Source organism: Poecilia reticulata, unplaced genomic scaffold (assembly GCF_904066995.2).
Source record: "Poecilia reticulata unplaced genomic scaffold, P_reticulata-male-v2 Scaffold_52, whole genome shotgun sequence".
NCBI classification, from domain to species: Eukaryota; Metazoa; Chordata; class Actinopteri; order Cyprinodontiformes; family Poeciliidae; genus Poecilia; species Poecilia reticulata.
Window position 1 is genome coordinate 57514 of NW_027675150.1, and position 23332 is coordinate 80845.

The 23332-nt window shown below is 35.7% G+C and overlaps 2 pseudogenes across 2 annotated transcripts; both read left to right on the forward strand.

Moving 5' to 3' along the window:
* Positions 1-649: 649 nt before the first annotated feature.
* LOC145550464 (uncharacterized) lies at positions 650-9270 on the forward strand (annotated as a pseudogene). The gene is made up of 2 exons (XR_014086357.1): positions 650-964; positions 8428-9270. The product of XR_014086357.1 is annotated as an uncharacterized LOC145550464 (transcript).
* A 4809-nt stretch (positions 9271-14079) lies between these two features.
* LOC145550457 (uncharacterized) lies at positions 14080-20744 on the forward strand (annotated as a pseudogene). The gene is made up of 2 exons (XR_014086350.1): positions 14080-14967; positions 19754-20744. The product of XR_014086350.1 is annotated as an uncharacterized LOC145550457 (transcript).
* Positions 20745-23332: the final 2588 nt, after the last annotated feature.

Below are 23332 nucleotides of genomic sequence, written 5' to 3' on the forward strand. Positions count from 1 at the left end.
ACACCGGTCATACAGGGACCTGACAGCCCGATCAAAGGGCCGGTACCCCATACTCCCGGAGTACCCCAATTTTTTCTTTTACAAAAAGTTTTGTTTAAAAAATGTTTTTTAATTAAATAATAATATTGTCCGTGAACTTAAAATGTTATTTGCCAACATAAACTTCTATTTGCACACACCAGAAATTTTTTGTTGTAATTTTAGGCCCTGCCCATGATGTCATGTGAGAATCACAAGCAAAAGTTTGAGTCACAAACAAAAACATAGAATAGCAAGAAAAGATTTCTTGACAATAAGTTTGTTTTGCCAATAAATTTTTCACTTCATGAGACAAAAATGTGTGATTTTAATATTTAAAAAAAGTTTTTAAGCAAAACCCAGAAGGCTTTTCTCATGGTGACATGCATTAACAATTAATTTTTTCTAAAAAGATATGCTGTACTGTTTCTAACTTTCCACAATAAATACAACAACCTGTATTAAGTTTATTCATTAAGTTAAGAGTACTATTTAATTCCTGTATGTCCAAACCAACAAATATGTACGGGAAAGAAAGATACTACTTAGTGAGCTAGTAGTAATAAAATAAGTTAGTTATAAGAGAATTGTTCAGAGTTCATCAGGAAATATAGCTTTTGATAGAATTTTTTAAATTTTCTTAGAAGAACGAGGAGGCTATGAGCTTCTTATCCATACTCCAACCTGGAAGGTGGCGGTAATGCACCTTAAAGTTGTTTGCCAACCGCCAGAAAAAAGACGAAGAAGAAGACGAGAAACAAGATGGCGCATGGTTTGTTTTGTTGAATTTTCGAGAGTTTGTATAAACGAGTTTATCAACAAGCATTTGACTGCTGTTGAAGAAACATTCACAGAGTTTAAAGAAATCATCAAGAGGAAGAGATGGATGATCAACGCAGACTGCTGGATTTCTCCCGGAAGCCCAAGATAATCTTATACCGAATAGGTAAGAAACACCAGCGTTTGGATTCAGGTTAAGGTTTGAATGTATGAAGCTTTCTGCATGAGGGTCATTATAGTAACCGTTCCCCTCCTGTATAAATGTTTTTATATCAGATAAAAGAGCGCAAACATCACAACTACGCTGTAAGAATGGCTTATTTATGTAGAGAGAAAATAGAACCAGTTATCTTTCTTAGGGCTCTCCTCCTTTAACTGCTGAGACTTACTTTAATAAACAGGAGAAATATGAAAACAATTAAGCAAAAGGCTAGTAAAGCAAGTGTTTCACGCAACAGGGCTGTGTCGGTGTAACAGACGCAGATTTTTTCCTGTAAACAGGATACAACAGGTTAAAATAACGAGGCAGACACACACTCCGTATTTCTTAAATCATCCTGGAATCTGTTCTGTTTTATTGTTTCTATAATGAACAGTTTCTTTTATCCTTCCACATAAAGGCACAGCTGGTCTTTATATGAACCTGTGGCCGACGGGTGCAAATGCGCAGCACAGAGAAAACAAGCAAACAAAAAAGAGATCAAAGAAATGTATGCAGCAAACAAGAAGAAATGACGCAAACATATAGCAATAAAACGCAGCAAACAAAAAGAGACGCAAATTAAATGCAGCAAACAAAGATGCAAACAAAAAGTGCTGAAAACGGAAGTGCTCCAGACCACTAGAGGGAGTCAAACAAAAAACAGCCGGGTCCCAATTTTGGGGCAGGATCCTTTTAAACGGGTGTTGAAAAACGCAGGAATGGCAGCAATTTTTTTTTTTTTTTTTTTTTTCCTGTATTACACAAAATGATTTTTACAATATTTTCGGCGCGAATGTAGATGTATAGATCTCAAATATCTGCTAGGTGCATCAATAAATCACTTAATTGCAATATTGCTCAGACGTTTTCGGAGATGTCTGCTCCCGCTGCATTAACAGCCAGCTCCCTCGCCAGCTGTCAGCTGACCGGTGTTATGCCAGAAAAGCCGCCTGCCCAAATTTGCATCCCTGTCGCGGGAGCGCGCATCGCTCTAAACTCTCGCATATTGACGAGGAAACGGATAAAATATGACCGAAGAGAAAATTTTAAAGATAATTGTAACATTATCACGTTTCTCAACAGTGTAATCCCTAATACGGTGGGTTTTATTTCGCAAATTATTTGAAATAAATACGGTTTTTACACTTTTATTGACACAATGAGTCGAACTTTTTTTCAGTCCGTGTCTGTTGTAACGTTCTCCGCAAATGGTTTGAATTCTCTGCTTTGTCTTTGATATCATAATAGCTCAAAAGCATTACAACAGAGACCCATTATGTAGAACATTTTATATCATGCTTCACCTCTAGTCTGTTAATGTAGGAGGAAATGCGACTTAATTTATGAGCCTGAAAATATTTGCATCCGTCTTGTTATATGAAACTTATAGCATTAGCTCAGAGAACAAGTGTCATTACGTAGAAGAGATTAAATCATTTCAGCTCTTTATTCCCCAATTAGCACAGGGATGCATGTTTTTTCAATATAGATTTGAGCCTGCCACAATATGCATCCTTCTCTATTCCCTCAAATATTATCCTATCGATATAAACATATACCAGCAGTTATTGGAATACTCAGATTATGTAGAAAAAGTTATTTCACTATTAACTCTTGAATTCTTTAATTAGCACAGGGATGCGTTTTTGGGCAAAATTTCCAGCCTGCCAAAATATGCATCCTTATCTATTCCCTCAAATATTATCCTATTGATTTAAAACTTATACCAGCAGTTCTTGGAGCTACTCTCATTATGTAGAAATAGTTATTTTACTTTTAACTCTTTATTTCTCAAAGTTAGCACAGGGATGCGTTTTTGGGCAATATGGATTTCCAGCCTGCCAAAATACGCATCCCTGTCTATTTTCCTCAATGTTATCCTATTGATTTAAAACTTATAACAGCAGTTCTTGGAGCTACTCTCATTATGTATAAATAGTTATTTCATTCTTAATCTTTAATTCTTCAAATTAGCACAGGGATGCGTTTTGGGCATATGGATTTCCAGCCTGCCAAAATACGCATCCCCTGTCTATTTTCCTCAAATGTTATCCTATTGATTTAAAACTTATAACAGCAGTTCTTGGAGCTACTCTCATTATGTAGAAAAAGTTATTTCACTCTTAACTCTATAATTATTAAATTAGCACAGGGATGCATTTTGGGCATATGGATGGCCTGCCAAAATATGAATCCCCTCTCTTTTCCCCTCAAATGTTTTCCTATTGATTTAAAACTTATAACAGCAGTTCATGGAGCTACTCTCATTATGTATAAATAGTTATTTCATTCTTAACTCTTTATTCTTCAAATTAGCACAGGGATGCGTTTTGGGCAATATGGATTTCCAGCCTGCCAAAATACGCATCCCCTGTCTATTCTCCTTAAATATTATTATAGTGATTAAACTTAAACCATCAGTTCTTGGAGCTACTCTCATATGTAGAAAAGTTATTTCATTCTTAACTCTTTAATTCTTCAAATTAGCACAGGGATGCGTTTTTGGGCAATATGGATTTCCAGCCTGCCAAATACGCATCCCCTGTCTATTTTCCTCAAATGTTATCCTATTGATTTAAAACTTATAACAGCAGTTCTTGGAGCTACTCTCATTATGTAGAAAAAGTTATTTCACTCTTAACTCTATAATTATTAAATTAGCACAGGGATGCATTTTTGGGCATATGGATGGCCTGCCAAAATATGCATCCCCTCTCTTTTCCCTCAAATGTTTTCCTATTGATTTAAAACTTATACAGCAGTTCATGGAGCTACTTCATTATGTATAATAGTTATTTCATTCTTAACTCTTTAATTCTTCAATTAGCACAGGGATGCGTTTTTGGGCAATATGGATTTCCAGCCTGCCAAAATACGCATCCCTGTCTATTCTCCTTAATATTATTATAGTGATTTAAAACTTATACCATCAGTTCTTGGAGCTACTCTCATTATGTAGAAAAAGTTATTTCACTCTTAACTCTCTAATTATTAAAATTAGCACAGGGATGCATTTTTGGGCAATATGGATTTCCAGCCTGCCAAAATATGCACCCCTCTCTATTCCCCTCAAATATTATCCAATTGATTTAAAACTTATAACAGCATTTCTTGGAGCTACTCTCATTATGTAGAAATAGTTATTTTACTTTTAACTCTTTATTTCTCAAAGTTAGCACAGGGATGCATTTTTGGGCAATATGGATTTCCAGCCTGCCAAAATATGCACCCCTCTCTATTCCCTTCAAATATTATCCAATTGATTTAAAACTTATAACAGCATTTCTTGGAGCTACTCTCATTATGTAGAAATAGTTATTTTACTTTTAACTCTTTATTTCTCAAAGTTAGCACAGGGATGCATTTTTGGGCAATATGGATCCCAGTGCTAATTTGAAGAATTGAAGAGTTAAGAGTGAAATAACTTTTTCTACATAATGAGAGTAGCTCCAAGAACTGATGGTATAAGTTTTAAATCACTATAATAATATTTAAGGAGAATAGAGAGGGGATGCGTATTTTGGCAGGCTGGAAATCCATATTGCCCCAAAACGCATCCCTGTGCTAATTTGAAGAATTAAAGAGTTAAGAATGAAATAACTATTTATACATAATGAGAGTAGCTCCATGAACTGCTGTTATAAGTTTTAAATCAATAGGAAAACATTTGAGGGGAAAAGAGAGGGGATGCATATTTTGGCAGGCCATCCATATTGCCCAAAAATGCATCCCTGTGCTAATTTTAATAATTATAGAGTTAAGAGTGAAATAACTTTTTCTACATAATGAGAGTAGCTCCAAGAACTGCTGTTATAAGTTTTAAATCAATAGGAACATTTGAGGAAAATAGACAGGGGATGCGTATTTTGGCAGGCTGGAAATCCATATTGCCCCAAAACGCATCCCTGTGCTAATTTGAAGAATTAAAGAGTTAAGAATGAAATAACTATTTATACATAATGAGAGTAGCTCCAAGAACTGCTGTTATAAGTTTTAAATCAATAGGATAACATTTGAGGAAAATAGACAGGGGATGCGTATTTGGCAGGCTGGAAATCCATATTGCCCAAAAACGCATCCCTGTGCTAACTTTGAGAAATAAAGAGAAAAGTAAAATAACTATTTCTACATAATGAGAGTAGCTCCATGAACTGCTGTTATAAGTTTTAAATCAATAGGATAACATTTGAGGGAATAGAGAGGGATGCATATTTTGGCAGGCTGGAAATCCATATAGCCCAAAAATGCATCCCTGTGCTAACTTTGAGAAATAAAGAGTTAAAAGTAAAATAACTATTTCTACATAATGAGAGTAGCTCCATGAACTGCTGTTATAAGTTTTCAATCAATTGGATAATATTTGAAGGGAATAGAGAGGGTGCATGTTTTGGCAGGCTGGAAATCCATATTGCCCAAAAATGCATCCCTGTGCTAACTTTGAGAAATAAAGAGTTAAAAGTAAAATAACTATTTCTACATAATGAGAGTAGCTTCATGAACTGCTGTTATAAGTTTTCAATCAATTGGATAATATTTGAAGGGAATAGAGAGGGGTGTATATTTTGGCAGGCTGGAAATCCATATTGCCCAAAATGCATCCCTTTGCCACCTTTGAGAAATAAAGAGTTAAAAGTAAAATAACTATTTATACATAATGAGAGTAGCTCCAAGAACTGATGGTATAAGTTTTAAATCACTATAATAATATTTAAGGAGAATAGACAGGGGATGCGTATTTTTGCAGGCCATCCATATTGCCCAAAAATGCATCCCTGTGCTAATTTGAAGAATTTGAGAGTTAAGAGTGAAATAACTTTTTCTACATAATGAGAGTAGCTCCAAGAACTGATGGTATAAGTTTTAAATCAATAGGATAATATTTGAGGGGAATAGATAAGGGATGCATATTTTGGCAGGCTGAAAATTTGCCCAAAAACGCATCCCTGTGCTAATTTAAAGAATTCAAGAGATAATAGTGAAATAATTTTTTCTACATAATCTGAGTAGTTCCAATAACTGCTGGTATATGTTTTATATCGATAGGATAATATTTGAGGGGAATAGAGAAGGGATGCATATTGTGGCAGGCTCAAAATCTATATTGCCAAAACATGCATCCCTGTGCTAATTGGGGGAAATAAAGAGCTGAAATGATTTAATCTCTTCTACGTAATGACACTTGTTCTCTGAGCTAATGCTATAAGTTTCATATCAACAAGACGGATGCAAATATTTTCAGGCTCATAAATTAAGTTGCATTTCCTCCTACATTAACAGACTAGAAGTGAAGCATGATATAAAATGTTCTACATAATGGGTCTCTGTTGTAATGCTTTTGATCTATTATGATATCAAAAGACAAAGCAGAGAATTTCAAACCATTTGCGGAGAACGTTTACAACAGACACGGACTGAAAAAAAGTTCGACTCATTGTGTCAATAAAAGTGTAAAAACCGTATTTATTTCAAATAATTTGCGAAATAAAACCCACCGTATTAGGGATTACACGGTTAGGAAACGTGATAATGTTACAAATATCTTAAAAATTTCCTCTTCGGTCATATTTTTATCCGTTTCCTCGTCAATATGCGAGAGCTTAGAGCGATGCGCGCTCCCGCGACAGGGGATGCAAATTTGGGCAGGCGGGCTTTTCTGGGCATAACACCGGGCGCTCCAGGTTCGGTACACCGAGAGAGAACGCATGTCTCCGGTGGCAAATCGTTATAAAAACTCCCGCTAGTTTTCCCCTATGAGTGAAGGTGGAACACAGATATTAAGCCAGGTAATAGTTGTAAAAAATTTGTTTCACTGAAGTATTTATTCCTGAACAAATGGGTTTGACTGATTAAAGTTAAGCCTTCAAACATAATAATTTTATTTAACTGTAATGTCTTACTTCCTGAGATCTAGAGAGTATTTGAAAATTAATAATTTGCTTACATTCCTTGCTATAATGTTTAAACATTTTAGAATCAAACAGATTTCTTTTTTAGTATGGAACAGCCTTTATCACAAAAGGTGAAGAATAATACTGAAAAAAACGAGTAAAAAACTAACTTCGAGTCCGTTTTTTTCCTTCGGCACTTTGTGCTTCACGTTGTCAAGGTTGCTAAGCAACATAACGCCAAGATGGAGGCTAGGCAGCTAGCTGAAGGCTACGCTTTTCTCTTCTGGTCGTCCATTTCGTGGCCTTCGAAGGACCCGTCTTCCGTAGACCGGGCCGTTTCTCACATAGACATAATAAAGGACAGACGCTAATGGACCGCTCTCGTCTTATCAATACATATTTATATAAATATAGACAGAAATAAATAATGATTACTACTGAATAATATTAAGCTATGCATGTTTAGCGCTCGCACACACACATAGGAAACCTTCAAAACAAAAACGGGAGATTTGGGAGGTATCTTACTTTGACAGAGTGAAGTTCATAATAGCCATTGCCATCTGTGTAAACTTTTCTGGTGAATGTTATAACGTGTAAATTAATTTTTATAATATTGTTTCATTTCTATAATAGGCTCTTGTATCAGATATCTAAGTCAGTGTTAGAAAATAACTGAAACTTTTAAAAAAATAATCTTGGTTAGCTTTAAGCGGGGGCTGAACACCAAGTACTATAGCACTATACCAGCTAGCATTAGCTTATTTTAACTGGTGGACATAAATACAGTAAAGTAATATTCTAATTACAAAATATACACAATATTATGTCCATCTTACTTGCGACACTTGTCGTTGTCTGTCAAGCCCTCGTGAATAGTCCGTCGATCTGATCAACAATATCCTGCGGTGCTGAGGCATCTTCTGCTGTTTTGGTCCAGCACAGCAGGAGGGTTTTGTTTGCGTCTCTTTTTTTGTTTGCTACATTTTATTTGCTTTTTGTTTCCGTCATCTCTTCTTGTTTGCTGTATTTCATTTGTTTGCGTCTCTTTCTTTGTTTGCATGTTTTCTCTGTTGCTAAGAATTATCATTATTCTTAGCAGTAAAAAAAGATAAGACCTGGTGAAAGCCCAGTGCATGCTGGTCCTGTACCAGTCCCTAAACTTACAGAAAATGGACAAACTGTCAAGATTCTGGGCCCTTGGATTAGGATTTTTTTTTTAAGTAAAGAAACAAAAAATATAAAATAAACAATTAACATGAAACTAAACACAAAGTAATAAAAATAAAGTTAATTGCTCCAACATAGAAAATATTAGAAATAATACTAGAAATAATTTTTAAACAATAACATCATGCCTGGAGTGAATAAATTAATCAGAAATATTTAATTTGGTAATTTTCCAAATGTCAGCTGAATGTCTGCACTCTTGAATTTTCAGATGTGTTTTTTTGGTGATTTCTGTCTTAAATGATGAAAGTCTGTTAATTACTTCAGTAACGTTAACAATTCCTCTTTTTTTCCTGTTTTCCTCTCCAGATTGCCTGCAACATAACGTTTATGAGAACGAGATGTATAACCAAGAGAGGAGATCCAATCTGGACCAGGACGAGGTAGAACCTCTGCAGGTGAAACAAGAAAAAGAAGAGCCAGAAGATCAACATATAAAAGAAGAGCAGCAGGATCTAGAATATCAACAAATAAAAGTGGAAGAGAAAGAAGTTTACTCCAGTCAGGGTGAAGAACAGCTTGAATTAAAACAGGAGACTGATACCTGCATGGTGGTTCCTGTTTATGAACAAACAAACCAAACTGAATCAGAACCAAACAAGGAACAGATCTTCCAAAAGCTGCTGAAGCTGAGAAGCAAAATCAGAAAGAAGAAAACCTTTCTCCTGTGTGACCTGTAAAAAGCGTTTTGCTGGCAAATATTCTCTTGATGCTCATAAGAGGATTCACACAGGTGAAAAGCCGTTTTCATGTGTGAACTGTGGAAAAAGGTTTAGTCAAAAAAAGCATTTAACTGAGCACATGATGATTCACACAGGTGAAAAGCCGTTTTCATGTGGGACCTGTGGAAAAAGTTTTAGTCACAAATTTCGTTTAACACAGCACATGATGATTCACACAGGTGAAAAGCCGTTTTCATGTGGGACCTGTGGAAAAAGTTTTAGTCACAAACTTCGTTTAACACAGCACATGATGATTCACACAGGTGAAAAGCCGTTTTCATGTGGGACCTGTGGAAAAAGTTTTAGTCTAAAACGGGCTTTAACTCAGCACATGATGATTCACACAGGTGAAAAGCCGTTTTCATGTGGGACCTGTGGAAAAGTTTTGCAAATTTCGTTTAACACAGCACATGATGATTCACACAGGTGAAAAGCCATTTTCTTGTGGGACCTGTGGAAAAGGTTTTATCACAAACTTGGTTTAACTCAACACATGATGATTCACACAGATGAAAAGCCATTTTCATGTGGGACCTGTGGAAAAGGTTTTTATCACAAACTTCGTTTAACTCAGCACATGATGATTCACGCAGATGAAAAGCCATTTTCATGTGGGACCTGTGGAAAAGGTTTTAGTCGAAAACCGAATTTAACTCGGCACATGATGATTCACACAGGTGAAAAGCCGTTTTCATGTGTGAACTGTGGAAAAACTTTTATTCAAAAAGGGAGTTTAACTAAGCACATGATGATTCACTCAGGTGAAAAGCCGTTTTCATGTGGACCTGTGGAAAAGGTTTTAGTCAAAAACCGACTTTAACTCAGCACATGATGATTCACACGGTGAAAAGCCGTTTACATGTGGAGCCTGTGGAAAAGTTTTAGTCTCAAACGTAGTTTAACTAAGCACATGATGATTCACACAGCTGAAAAGCCGTTTTCATGTGTGAACTGTGGAAAAACTTTTATTCAAAAATGGAATTTAACTAAGCACATGATGATTCACTCAGGTGAAAAGCCGTTTTCATGTGGGACCTGTGGAAAAGGTTTTAGTCTAAAACAGACTTTAACTCTGCACATGATGATTCACACAGGTGAAAAGCCGTTTTCATGTGGGACCTGTGGAAAAGGTTTTAGTCAAAAACCGAATTTAACTCTGCACATGATGATTCACACAGGTGAAAAGCCGTTTTCATGTGTGAACTGTGGAAAAACTTTTATTCAAAAAGGGAATTTAACTAAGCACATGATGATTCACTCAGGTGAAAAGCCGTTTTTATGTGGGACCTGTGGAAAAGGTTTTAGTCTAAAACAGACTTTAACTCGGCACATGATGATTCACAGGTGAAAAGCCGTTTTCATGTGGGACCTGTGGAAAAAGTTTTAGTCGCAAATTTCGTTTAACTAAGCACATGAGGATTCACACAGGTGAAACGCCGTAGAACTATTTTCCATATATGTCCTATGTAGAGGTTCATATAAAACAGTTTTTCTCAACCTTTTTTGGGCCAGCGCCCCCTAGCCTTTTTCCAGGTCCCTCACCGCCCCCACCAAAGAATTTGTAGGATACTTTGCACTGACTATTATTTTATCATTAATATTACTATCGCCATTGTAGATGTTTTGATTTTTATGTTTGTTTCTGTATTTATCATCAAAAATAATTTCCCAGAGAACAATGTCATGGGAATAGAAATTATTTTCACAGGCGTCTATGAAAAATGCAATGAACATTCAAGTTAAAATTGGTAGGCCTAACAGCAGCAAATCAGAGTGGAAAAAATATTTTTATTTTGTGCCATTTTAAAGTTGTTAAATGTTTCACAAAATGACCAGATAAAAATGTACAACATGCCAGTTTAAACTTTGAACTATTGCAAACGACTGAGCTCTGCAACATTAAAACATGGATAGAACTGTAACTACATTAATCATAGCTCTTCTCTTCAGTGTTTGACAGTTTCTGGTGGTGCAGCTCTATGCTGCCTTCAGGAGAATGGGACATCAGAGTATCATCCATAAAATTTCACCACATGGCATTTATTGCGCAAACCAGAACTTTCAATGAAAACCAACATTTCCAGGTCCTTTTAATGCCATACAAATATGAGACAGAAACATAGATTATCTTTATATAGACCTGTCTATTGATTTATAGATTAATAGTTTTACTGGACAGAAATGACAAAGAACAAATCTGGTTCTTAATCAAAGTTTATAGTTTTACAGTTTTACCAAGTTGCTCAAAGTCTAAACTGGCATTGTTGTGCATTTAAGGTGTAAAGTTTACCTTCGACCAAACGCCCCCCAAAGGCATCCCAGCGCCCCCTGCCATCCTCTGAACGCCCCTGGGGGCGGTACCGCTGACGTTGAGAACCGCTAATATAAAAGATGAAAACTGGAGGGCTTGTTGTCTATAAAGTGGGAAAGGAAAATTGTTTAATTTTTGAATTTGTTAAATGTGATCATTTGGATCTTGACATTTGCATATTGGAGATATAAAATATGAACTTGCAGGATTGATTTGTATTTTTCTGTATAGAGAGAATGAGTGGGGTGAATGAAATTTACTTTAATACATTTTTAATCCAAAATAAGATGTGCTGTTGTGTACTATTAGTAGATTTTCATTAATTGTTTGCAATCTGAAATTTACAGTATTAAAAAAGTATTTGATAGGTTTGTCTTTACAGCAAAACTAGACTGAAACTGATGTTTCAAATTATATTAACCAGTCTATATAAAAGCTTTTCAAATAAGTTGGCATGCCCTTTTACTTAGAAAATGCAATATACAATATAAACATATTTTCCTTCATTGATTGTTCTTGATTGTACAAATTATGTGTGATTATTGTCTCCAATAATTTGGTGTGTCGCTTGTCTTAGTTGCATAATTTTTCTATTTTCTGCTGTGGCTGTTTTCTGTTAAAGATCACTATCTTTTTTAAATGTTTAAACTAATTTAATCTATAAACATATAAATATGTATTTTATTAAGTCCTTACAAAGTCATTTATGACTTGCATATCCTTTGACGTAAGCTAATACAAGTGAATGGACCGAACTTCACAAAGTGCTGTTCTGCAAAGTAGTTTAAAACCCTCCTGTTATGTTGCGGGTCAATTTGACCCGTTTCAAAGTTAAATTTTTTTTTTTAAATAGTTAGAAAAGTTTTATGCAGAAAAATACTTCTTTGACTTAATAGGTGCACTCTAAATGAAAATGGTTCATTTTACACATTTGCAGCCCCCCCTGGGTCTATTTGTTACATCGATACTGTTCGGGTCAATTTGACCCGGCAGTCAAGTTAAAGGGTAAAAAGGTTAAAAAATGTCCAATTCTATTTGTTTCTTTGCACCTATGAGACATATTTCCACACACACACCACACCACACCACACATGCATGCACACACCACACACACACCTAAACAATCACGCAAACCCACTCTTTCACTATTCTCTTTACTTCACTAGAAAGCTGCCTGAAAGCAGGTGTTCATACAACTTTTGACAGGTACCTTTTCTGTTCCCCTGGACAAACTCCACTCACACTGAGTGAACACTAGGTAGAAATGGAGGGAACATAAATACTCTCTGCAAGGGAGTCCTAAACACATTACACACTGAAGGTACATGTCATATTGTCACTGTCAGAGATTAGGAAATGAGCAGCAGGGAAATAAAAAGATGAAAACCCTGGAAGCTCTGGAACTTCTTGTTGATCATTCCAGGGTTGACTAGGATGGCAGTAACTCGCATTATAGACATCAAGTCAGTCTTTGAGCTACTCAGGCCTCGTGTAATACAGAAAATTCTTGTTGAAATGACAAATCTAAAAGGAAGGTGAGTTTTTGGAGAGAACTGGAAGGAGCTGGACCAAATGCATTTACATGCATATTTGGAGGTCCTCATTCTGACCAGAGTTTATAAGTCAAAGGACGAGTCAACAGCCAGTCTAAGGGATGCAGAGACAGGCAGGGTAATATTTAGGGCCATAATGTTTCTGGAAACTTTTCTCCAGAGTAATCCGATTTGACAATCGATGGACAAGACAAACTAGCAGCTAATAGAACAGTGTGGTACATATGGGTTGTAACTTCCCCTGTTCTATAACCCAGGCCCTAATGTCACAGTAGATGGAAGACTTGTGGCATTCATAAAGTTCACCCCTGGCATTCAGAAGGCATATATTGCCTAAATGAGTAGCGACCCTACTCATTTAGGCAATATATGGCTTCCACACCAGCTAAATATGGCATAAAAATCTGGGCAGCATGTGATGAAAAACCCAGTTTTGTTTTGAACACGCAGATTTAAACTGGAAAACCAGCTGGAGGATCATCTTCAGGACTCATTTGTCTTGATTTTAGTCAGCGGGTCAATTTGACCCAGAGCAGAAAAGTGTCTCAAGTTCAATTATAAAGATGACCCCTTCAAAAAAAATCTAAATGTAATATAAAGAAATTTACAAAAAATCACTTTCAAGAATATTGTCATTTTGTGTTTGGGTTTTTTCAGTGGGCATAAAAAATTGAAAATCAAATTTTTATGTCCAAATGAGTAAATTGTCGTTATTGATCCTTAATTTGTGAGAAATAAAAAAACCTCATTGCACAAATATTGATTGAAATGGTTAGTATTGGAATTAATAATCAGATACAAAAAAGTTTTGGAGGATGTTTTAGGTTTCTGACGCTATTGCATGACTAAACACTCTCCGGGTCAAATTGACCCACGAACATTATTGCTGTACCTCAGAAACAAACATAATAGGAGGGTTAAGTTAATATTTGACACATTTTCTCACACGCTAATATATTTGTTAATCAAATGACTAAACACAGAGTTTATTACTTTTAATGTGATTATTTAGTTGTTTTGGGGGATTTTTGAATAAAGAGCACAATTTGATAGAAATTATTCTGACACTGATGAACACACACACTTTTACAGCATTTTATTCAATAATATATTGACATGAATCCATAATTTAATGTGCCTTTAACATTTGAAGAAGACAAGAAAAAAAATAATTTCCCTTTATTTTTTGACATTGTAACAATAAACTTTGATAAATCAGACATTATCAAACATTAGCTACATATTTTTCTAACTTTTGTCCTGCAAAAATATTACAGTATAAAAGTTAACTTTGCTATGGTCAGCAGAGTGTAAATAAATTCTAATAGTTTATTTTTATTTCATTACATTAGCTGTCTTGATACATTAGTACTTCATATTGAGATATTTCTCCTAAAAATACACCAAAGGTGAAAGAAAAAAAAGTGCAATAAAACAAATTCATGTATATTACACTGGGAATTCTGGCCACAGGCAGGGCTTCAGTCTGCTGGTCAAACTGGGAGAACTCCGACTTCTGAGAAGTCCTGGTTCACAGGCTAAAGCCAAGGATAAAAGAAAATTGATACAAAAGTGAAATAGAAAATACACATCTGATTCCTTCAGAAACAACATACATTTTCAGCACTCAGCGTCTTTATAGCTAAATAACGACATGGTGAAGCTGAGCTGACTAAGGAACAGCAGCTCCAGTTGTGTTACCACCTCCCCGACACTAGAGGCAGTAGTAAGCCCGAAAAGATGCGACTAAGGGGCAGATTTAGAAGTTCACAGAAAACTACAGAATTTGCTAAAAACTCTGAGCTGCCCTAAAGTAAATAGAGGATATAAATTCAAATGCATTCTGAGAGTGAAACTCCTTCCTAAAGGTGAAAATATATCAGATTTCAAAAGAATATTAAAACGGAAGTGTAGGAAATAGCGCCCCCTTCACTTCCGGATTGCAATGTCAGTCTCAATGGTATGAGACCGACAGTGGTCCCTTCCCCCCCTTTCTGTTTGCTGCACGGGGTCCTTCTCGCTCCATGAGGCGTCTACGTATTTATGTCTATGCTTCTCACCGCCATTAAAGAGAAGAAGATAGGAGGAAAACAAGATGGTGCATGGTTTGTTTAGTGGAATTTTCGAGTTTATCAACAAGCATTTGACTGCTGCTGAAGAAACATTCACAGAGTTTAAAGAAATCATCAAGAGGAAGAGATGGATGATCAACGCAGACTGCTGGATTTCTCCCGGAAGCCCAAGATAATCTTATACCGAATAGGTAAGAAACACCAGCGTTTGGATTCAGGTTAAGGTTTGAATGTATGAAGCTTTCTGCATGAGGGTCATTATAGTAACCGTTCCCCTCCTGTATAAATGTTTTTATATCAGATAAAAGAACGCAAACATCACAACTACGCTGTAAGAATGGCTTATTTATGTAGAGAGAAAATAGAACCAGTTATCTTTCTTAGGGCTCTCCTCCTTAAACTGCTGAGACTTACTTTCATAAACAGGAGAAATATGTAGAACAATTCAGCAAAAGGCTAGTAAAGCAAGTGTTTCACGCAACATGGCTGGTGTCGCTGTAACAGACGCAGATTTTTCCTGTAAACAGGATACAACAGGTTAAAATAACGAGGCAGACACAACTCCGTATTTCTAAAATCCTCCTGGAATCTGTTCTGTTTATTGTTTCTATAATGAAAAGGAATATTTCATTTGGTTTAAGGCACACAGGTTCTGTTATGCATTTAATTTAAAACATCTGAGACAGTTTCAAATGTGTATATATATATATATATAACATTTATTAAATCCTCTTAAAAAAATGTTCCTTTTAAAACCAGTTTATTTTAAGAATGAAACAAAAGAAATCAAGAAAAATAAAAGAAAATAGAAGAAAGTGCAGTAGCTGAGGTTACCGGTGTTACGTCAATCCGCGTTTCCCCATTAGATACAGCTCCCCCAGCTGTGTGAAGCTGACACCCCACCCACGTCAAAAAATCCAGCAAATAGTCTGAATGGTTAGTGCTCCGTTTGTGCAGGTTTGTGCCGTTAAAATTTTTGTTTGTGCAGTTTTGGTTTCTGAGATATTAAACATTATTTTTTAGGTCATCTAGAGTTCACCATCCCCCCATATCGCTCCAAAACAAACCAAAGTGGGCTAGTTCGTTAGTGCTCCGTTTGTGCAGGTTTGTGCCGTTAAAATTTTCGTTTGTGCAGCTTTCATCTTTGAGATATTAAAAGTTATAATTTTGGCCGATGACGTCACCATCCCCCATTACGCTCCAAAACAAACCAAAGTGGGCTAGTTCGTTAGTGCTCCGTTTGTGCAGTTTTGTGCTGTTAAAATTTTCGTTTGTGCAGCTTTCGTCTTTGAGATATTAAAAGTTATAATTTTGGCCGATGACGTTACCATCCCCCATTACGCTCCAAAACAAACCAAAGTGGGCTAATTCGTTAGTGCTCCGTTTGTGCAGTTTTGTGCTGTTAAAATTTTCGTTTGTGCAGTTTTGGTTTCTGAGATATTAAACATTATTTTTTAGGTCATCTAGAGTTCACCATCCCCCCATATCGCTCCAAAACAAACCAAAGTGGGCTAATTCGTTAGTGCTCCGTTTGTGCAGGTTTGTGCCGTTAAAATTTTTGTTTGTGCAGCTTTCGTCTTTGAGATATTAAAAGTTATAATTTTGGCCGATGACGTCACCATCCCCCCATATGCTCCAAAACAAACCAAAGTGGGCTAATTCGTTAGTGCTCCGTTTGTGCAGGTTTGTGCCGTTAAAATTTTCGTTTGTGCAGCTTTCGTCTTTGAGATATTAAAGGTTATAATTTTGGCCGATGACGTCACCGTCACCCTATCATGTTCCAAATCAAACCTAAGTGTGGGCTACTTCTTTTAATTCTTCAGATTCTCAGCTGTTGTACAATGTGTACATTTTGTTTTGAACTTCAATAAAGACTTAGAACAAGAAAAAATGTGTCTCATTTCAAGAAATGTTTTAAGATAGCAATGTTTTTTCACGAACGTAGCGTTCTCTCCACAATAATTGAATCCTGCTAATAAAGGACATGCAGCCTGACCCTAACGTAATGTGTATAACCTGTTCAACTGTGCTTTGATTTCGGAGGTGGTCTGAAGAATTATATTCACATTGTTGATGTACTGTCTGCTGATTATGCAGCAAACGTGTAAAAAAATTACATGAGCCTATAAAGGCCAATTTGCTAGTTGAGCATTAATTTGATTTTACCTTGTTCAAAAATCAAAATCGGGGTAGAAAAAATTCCAAAAATGACTTATTCAAAACGATTTGAGACCGCTAGAATATTAACGAGAGGTTGAAATTACACTTGCTCTGCCGCCAAAACAAGATCGGGGGTTGTGGGGGCTCACTACAGTGTGGGTGGAGCCAATCCCAGTTGTGTGAGAACTATGTCAAAGTTCGCAAAACATGTGGAGCTTTTCAAAATCCTTGAAGCCCATACACATTTAATGTAAGAAATTGGATGAAATGAAAGTCGTTGCATTGAAAATATATTTACTAAATATTAAGTAGCCTACATTACTTGGATGAACTTTGAAATAATGACACATTTCCGTTTTACTCTGCAAAAACTTTGCTCAAGCAACTAGCAAATTGGCCTTTATAGGCTCATGTAATTTTTTTACACGTTTGCTGCATAATCAGCAGACAGTACATCAACAATGTGAATATAATTCTTCAGACCACCTCCGAAATCAAAGCACAGTTGAACAGGTTATACACATTACGTCAGGGTCAGGCTGCATGTCCTTTATTAGCAGGATTCAATTATTGTGGAGAGAACGCTACGTTCGTGAAAAAACATTGCTATCTTAAAACATTTCTTGAAATGAGACACATTTATTCTTGTTCTAAGTCTTTATTGAAGTTCAAAACAAAATGTACACATTGTACAACAGCGGAGAATCTGAATAATTAAAAGAAGTAGCCCACACTTAGGTTTGATTTGGAACATGATAGGGTGACGGTGACGTCAACGGTCAAAATTATAACCTTTAATATCTCAAAGACGAAAGCTGCACAAACGAAAATTTTAACGGCACAAACGGAGCACTAACGAACTAGCCCACTTTGGTTTGTTTTGGAGCGATATGGGGGGATGGTGAACTCTAGATGACCTAAAAAATAATGTTTAATATCTCAGAAACCAAAACTGCACAAACGAAAATTTTAACGGCACAAACCTGCACAAACGGAGCACTAACGAACTAGCCCACTTTGGTTTGTTTTGGAACGATATGGGGGGATGGTGACGTCATCGGTCAAAATTATAACTTTTAATATCTCAAAAATGAAAGCTGCACAAACGAAAATTTTAACGGCACAAACCTGCACAAACGGAGCACTAACGAACTAGCCCACTTTGGTTTGTTTTGGAGCATATGGGGGGATGGTGAACTCTAGATGACCTAAAAAATAATGTTTAATATCTCAGAAACCAAAACTGCACAAACGAAAATTTTAACGGCACAAACCTGCACAAACGGAGCACTAACCATTCAGACTATTTGCTGGATTTTTTGACGTGGGTGGGGTGTCAGTTTCACACAGCTTGTGTCTTCTTGCCGCTACGCCCCGCCCACGCGGCAAAATATGCACGTGCTCGTGCTGAGCACCGAGAAAGCACGCGCATAGGGAACTACGGACACCGTGAAAGCTCAAACAATATGTTTCGGCAAAGTTGTAACTTTCTTCACGATTTAGCGGGAAACTAATAATAATAACAATAACAACAATAATAATAATAATAATAATAGTGATGATAAATACAAATGTCACATAGATATTATAATTATTATAAATGTATATATATGTTTAGTTATATATACATATATTTATGAAATAAAACAGGGCAATGTATTTTAATGCTCAATATTACCCATCAGATACCGCTCCCCTTGTTTTACAGTGGGGGAACCCTATCTGATGGGCATATTTCACCCATCAGATACCGTTCCCCCTATGTTAAAATCACCCATCAGATACATGTTTAGCACGCGCACACACACACACACACACACATAGGAAACCTTCAAAACAAAAACGGAAGATTTGGGAGGTATCTTACTTTGACAGAGTGAAGTAAATAATAGCCATTGCCATCTTTGTAAACTTTTCTGGTGAATGTTATAACGTGTAAGATTAGCGGGATAATGAAACATTATTTTTATAATGTTTCATTTCTATAATAGGCTCTTGTATCAGATATCTAAGTCAGTGTTAGAAAATAACTGAAACTTTTTTAAAAATAATCTCGGTTACCTTTCAGAGCGGGGACTGAACACCAAGTACTATAGCACTATACCAGCTAGCATTAGCTGATATTTCACTGGTGGACATAAATACAGTAAAGTAATATACTAATCACAAAATATACACAATATTATGTCCATCTTACTTGCGAAACGTTGTCTGTCAAGCCCTCATGTCAATAGTCCGTCGATCTGATCAACAATATTCTGTGGTGCTGAGGCATCTTCTGCTGTTTTGGTCGAGCACAGCAGGAGGGTTTTGTTTGCGTCTCTTTTCTTGTTTGCATGTTTTCTCTGTTGCTAAGAATTATCATTACTCTTAGCAGTAAAAAATAAATGGTCTGGTGAAAACCCAGTGCATGCTGGTCCTGTACCAGTCCCTAAACTTGCAGAAAATGGACCCACTGTCAAAATTCTGGGTTCTTAGGTTAGGATTTTTTTAAAGTAAAGAAACAAAAAATTATAAACAATTAACATGAAACTGAACTCAAAGTTCAAAGTAATAAAAATAAAAACATAATCGCTCCAACATATAAAATATTAGAAATAATACTAGAAAATAATTTTTAAACAATAACAATCATTCCTACAGTGAATAAATTAAAAAGAAATATTTAATATGGTAATTTTCCAAATGTCAGCTGAATGTCTGCACTCTTGAATTTTCAGATGTGTTTATTTGGTGATTTCTGTCTTAAATGATGAAAGTCTGTTAATTACTTCAGTAACGTTAACAATTCCTCTTTTTTTCTGTTTTCCTCTCCAGATTGCCTGCAACATAACGTTTATGAGAACGAGATGTATAACCAGGAGAGGAGATCCAATCTGGACCAGGACGAGGTAGAACCTCTGCAGGTGAAACAAGAAAAAGAAGAGCCAGAAGATCAACATATAAAAGAAGAGCAGCAGGATCTAGAATATCAACAAATAAAAGTGGAAGAGAAAGAAGTTTACTCCAGTCAGGGTGAAGAACAGCTTGAATTAAAACAGGAGACTGATACCTGCATGGTGGTTCCTGTTTATGAGCAAACAAACCAAATTGAATCAGAACCAAACAAGGAACAGGTCATCTTCCAGGAAGCCGCTGAAGCTGAGAATCAAAATCAGAAAAGAAGAAAACCTTTCTCCTGTGTGACCTGTAAAAAGCGTTTTGCTTTCAAATATTCTCTTGATGCTCATATGAGGATTCACACAAGTAAAAAGCTGTTTTCATGTGGGACCCGTGGAAAAGTTTTAGTCTAAAACCGGCTTTAACTCAGCATCTGATGATTCACACAGGTGAAAAGCCATTTTCATGTGTGAACTGTGGAAAAAGTTTTAGTCACAAACTTAGTTTAACTAAGCACATGATGATTCACACAGGTGAAAAGCCATTTTCATGTGGGACCTGTAGAAAAAGTTTTAGTCAAAAAATTGGTTTAACTCGGCACATGATGATTCACACAGGTGAAAAGCCGTTTTCATGTGTGACCTGTGGAAAACGTTTTAGTCGAAAACCGACTTTAACTCAGCACATGATGATTCACACAGGTGAAAAGCCATTTTCATGTGTGAACTGTGGAAAAAGTTTTAGTCACAAACATAGTTTAACTAAGCACATGATGATTCACGCAGGTGAAAAGCCATTTTTATGTGTGAACTGTGGACAAACCTTTAGTCAAAAAGGGAATTTAACTAAGCACATGATGATTCACACAGATGAAAAGCCGTTTTCATGTGTGAACTGTGGAAAAAGTTTTAGTCACAAACTAGTTTAACTAAGCACATGATGATTCACTCAGGTGAAAAGCATGTGTGAACTGTCAAAAAGAATTTAATCAACATGATGATCACACAGATGAAAGCCGTTTCATGCGGGAACTGTGGAAAAAGTTTTAGTCACAAACTTAGTTTAACTAAGCACATGATGATTCACACAGGTGAAAAGCCATTTTCATGTGGGACCTGTGGAAAAGGTTTTGGTCACAAACTTAGTTTAACTCAGCACATGATAATTCACACAGGTGAAAAGCCGTTTTCATGTGTGAACTGTGGAAAAAGTTTTAGTCAAAAACGATATTTAACTCAGCACATGATGATTCACACAGATGAAAAGCCGTTTTCATGTGGAGCCTGTGGAAAAAGTTTTAGTCATAAAGGGAATTTAACTCAGCACATGAGGCGTCACACAGGTGAAACGCCGTAGAACTATTTTCCATATATGTCCTATGTAGAGGTTCATATAAAAGACAGATGAAATCCGGAGGGCTTCTTGTCTATAAAGTTGGAAAATTGTTTAATTTTTGAATTTGTTAAATGTGATCATTTGGATCTCGACATTTGCGTACTTGGAAATGTAAAATATGAACTTCCAGGATTTACTTGTATTATTCTGTATAGAGAGAATGAGTGGGGTGAATGAGATTTACTTTAATACATTTTTAATCCTAAATAAGATATGCTGTTGTGTACTATTAGTAGACTTTCATTAATTGTTTTGTAATCTGAAATTTACAGTATTAAAAGTCTTTGATAGTTTTGTCTTTACAGCAAAACTAGAATGAAACTGATATTTGTTTCAAATTATATTAACCAGTCTTTATAAAAGCTTTTCAAATAAGTTGGCATGCCCTTTTACTTAGAAAATGCAATATACAATATAAACATATTTTCCTTCATTGATTGTTCTTGATTGTTCAAATTATGTGTGATTATTGTCTCCAATAATTTGGAGTTTCGCTTGTCTTGGTGGTATAATTTTTCTATTTTCTGCCGTGGCTGTTTTCTATTAAAGATCACTATCTTTTTTAAAGTTTAAACTAATTTAATATATAAACGTATAGATATGCATTTTATTATGTTCTTACAAAGTCATTTATCACTTGCGTATCATTTGACATAAGCTAATACAAGTGAATGGCCCGAACTTCACAAAGTGCTATTCTGCAAACGTTTAAGTTAATATTTAACACATTTTCTCACACAAGGTAATATATTTGGTAATCAAACAAATGACTAAACACAGAGTTTGACTTTTAATGTGATTATTTAGTTTTTTTTTGTGGGATTTCTGAATAAAGAGCACAATGTTTTTATTTGATAGAAATTATTCTGATATTTTTATATGGACACTGAACACACACACTTTTACAGCATTTTATTCAAGAATATATTGACATGAATCCATAATTTAATGTGCATTTAACATTTGAAGAAGACAAGAAAAAAAAAATAATTTCCTTTTATTTTTTGACATTTTATTGTAACGACAAACTTTGATAAATCAGACATTGTCAAACATTAGCTACATATTTTTCTTACTTTTGTCCTGCAAAAATATTACAGTATAAAAGTTAACTTTGCTATGGACAGCAGAGTGGAAATAAATTCTAACAGTTAATTATTTTTATTTCATTACATTAGCTGTCTTGATACATTAGTACTTCATATTGAGATATTTCTCCTAAAAATACACAAAACGTGAAAGAATAAAAGTGTGCAATAAAACAAATTAATGTATATTAACACTGGGAATTCGGGCGCCAGGCAGGACTTCAGGTTGCTGGTCAAACTGGGAGAACTCCAACGACTTCTGAGACGTCCTGGTTCACAGGCTAAAGCCAAGGATAAAAGAGAAATTATCCAAAAGTGAAATAGAAAATACACATCTGATTCCTTCAGAAACAACATACATTTTCAGCATGTATTTTCAGCACTCTGCGTCTTTATAGCTAAATACCGACATGGTGAAGCTGAGCTGTGAAACAGAGACTGAGGAACAGCAGCTCCAGCTCTGATCCTGACTGACCTTTCCTGACAAAATCCCCTGATCCCCCGTTAAACCTGCCTACCTGCAAAAAAAAAAAAAAAAGAAATACAGTCCAAATCTCAATCGCTAATAAAACTCATTTAAATTGAACTATATGTTTAATTTATCCTTAATATAGTTTCATAAAAATTTAGAGAAACAGTGAAAATATCATATATATACTAAGATCCCATAGTTTTTATCCCTAAAACCATATCTATATATGGGAATTATTTCATGTTTCCCAACATCTTTCATGTTCAGGTGGGATCAATAGATCCTCATTCAAGCAAAAAGAAACTTACTGCTGAAGTCATGACAGGTCTTCAAGACCACATGTGGCAGCATTGATGGATATGCTCAGCAGATGGCGTGAAAGGTTAACTAAATGTTGAACCTGGAGACTTTAGCAAAGATCATGTCAGCTCCTGTTTGTTAGACTGAAATACCAAAGATAATTTAAAAGATAATCTCATTTGTACATGATTACAAATGACAACGCTTGTAGTTATCCCTTGAGATAACTACAGGTCTTTGTTTTTTCAAAGTAAGGTTTTA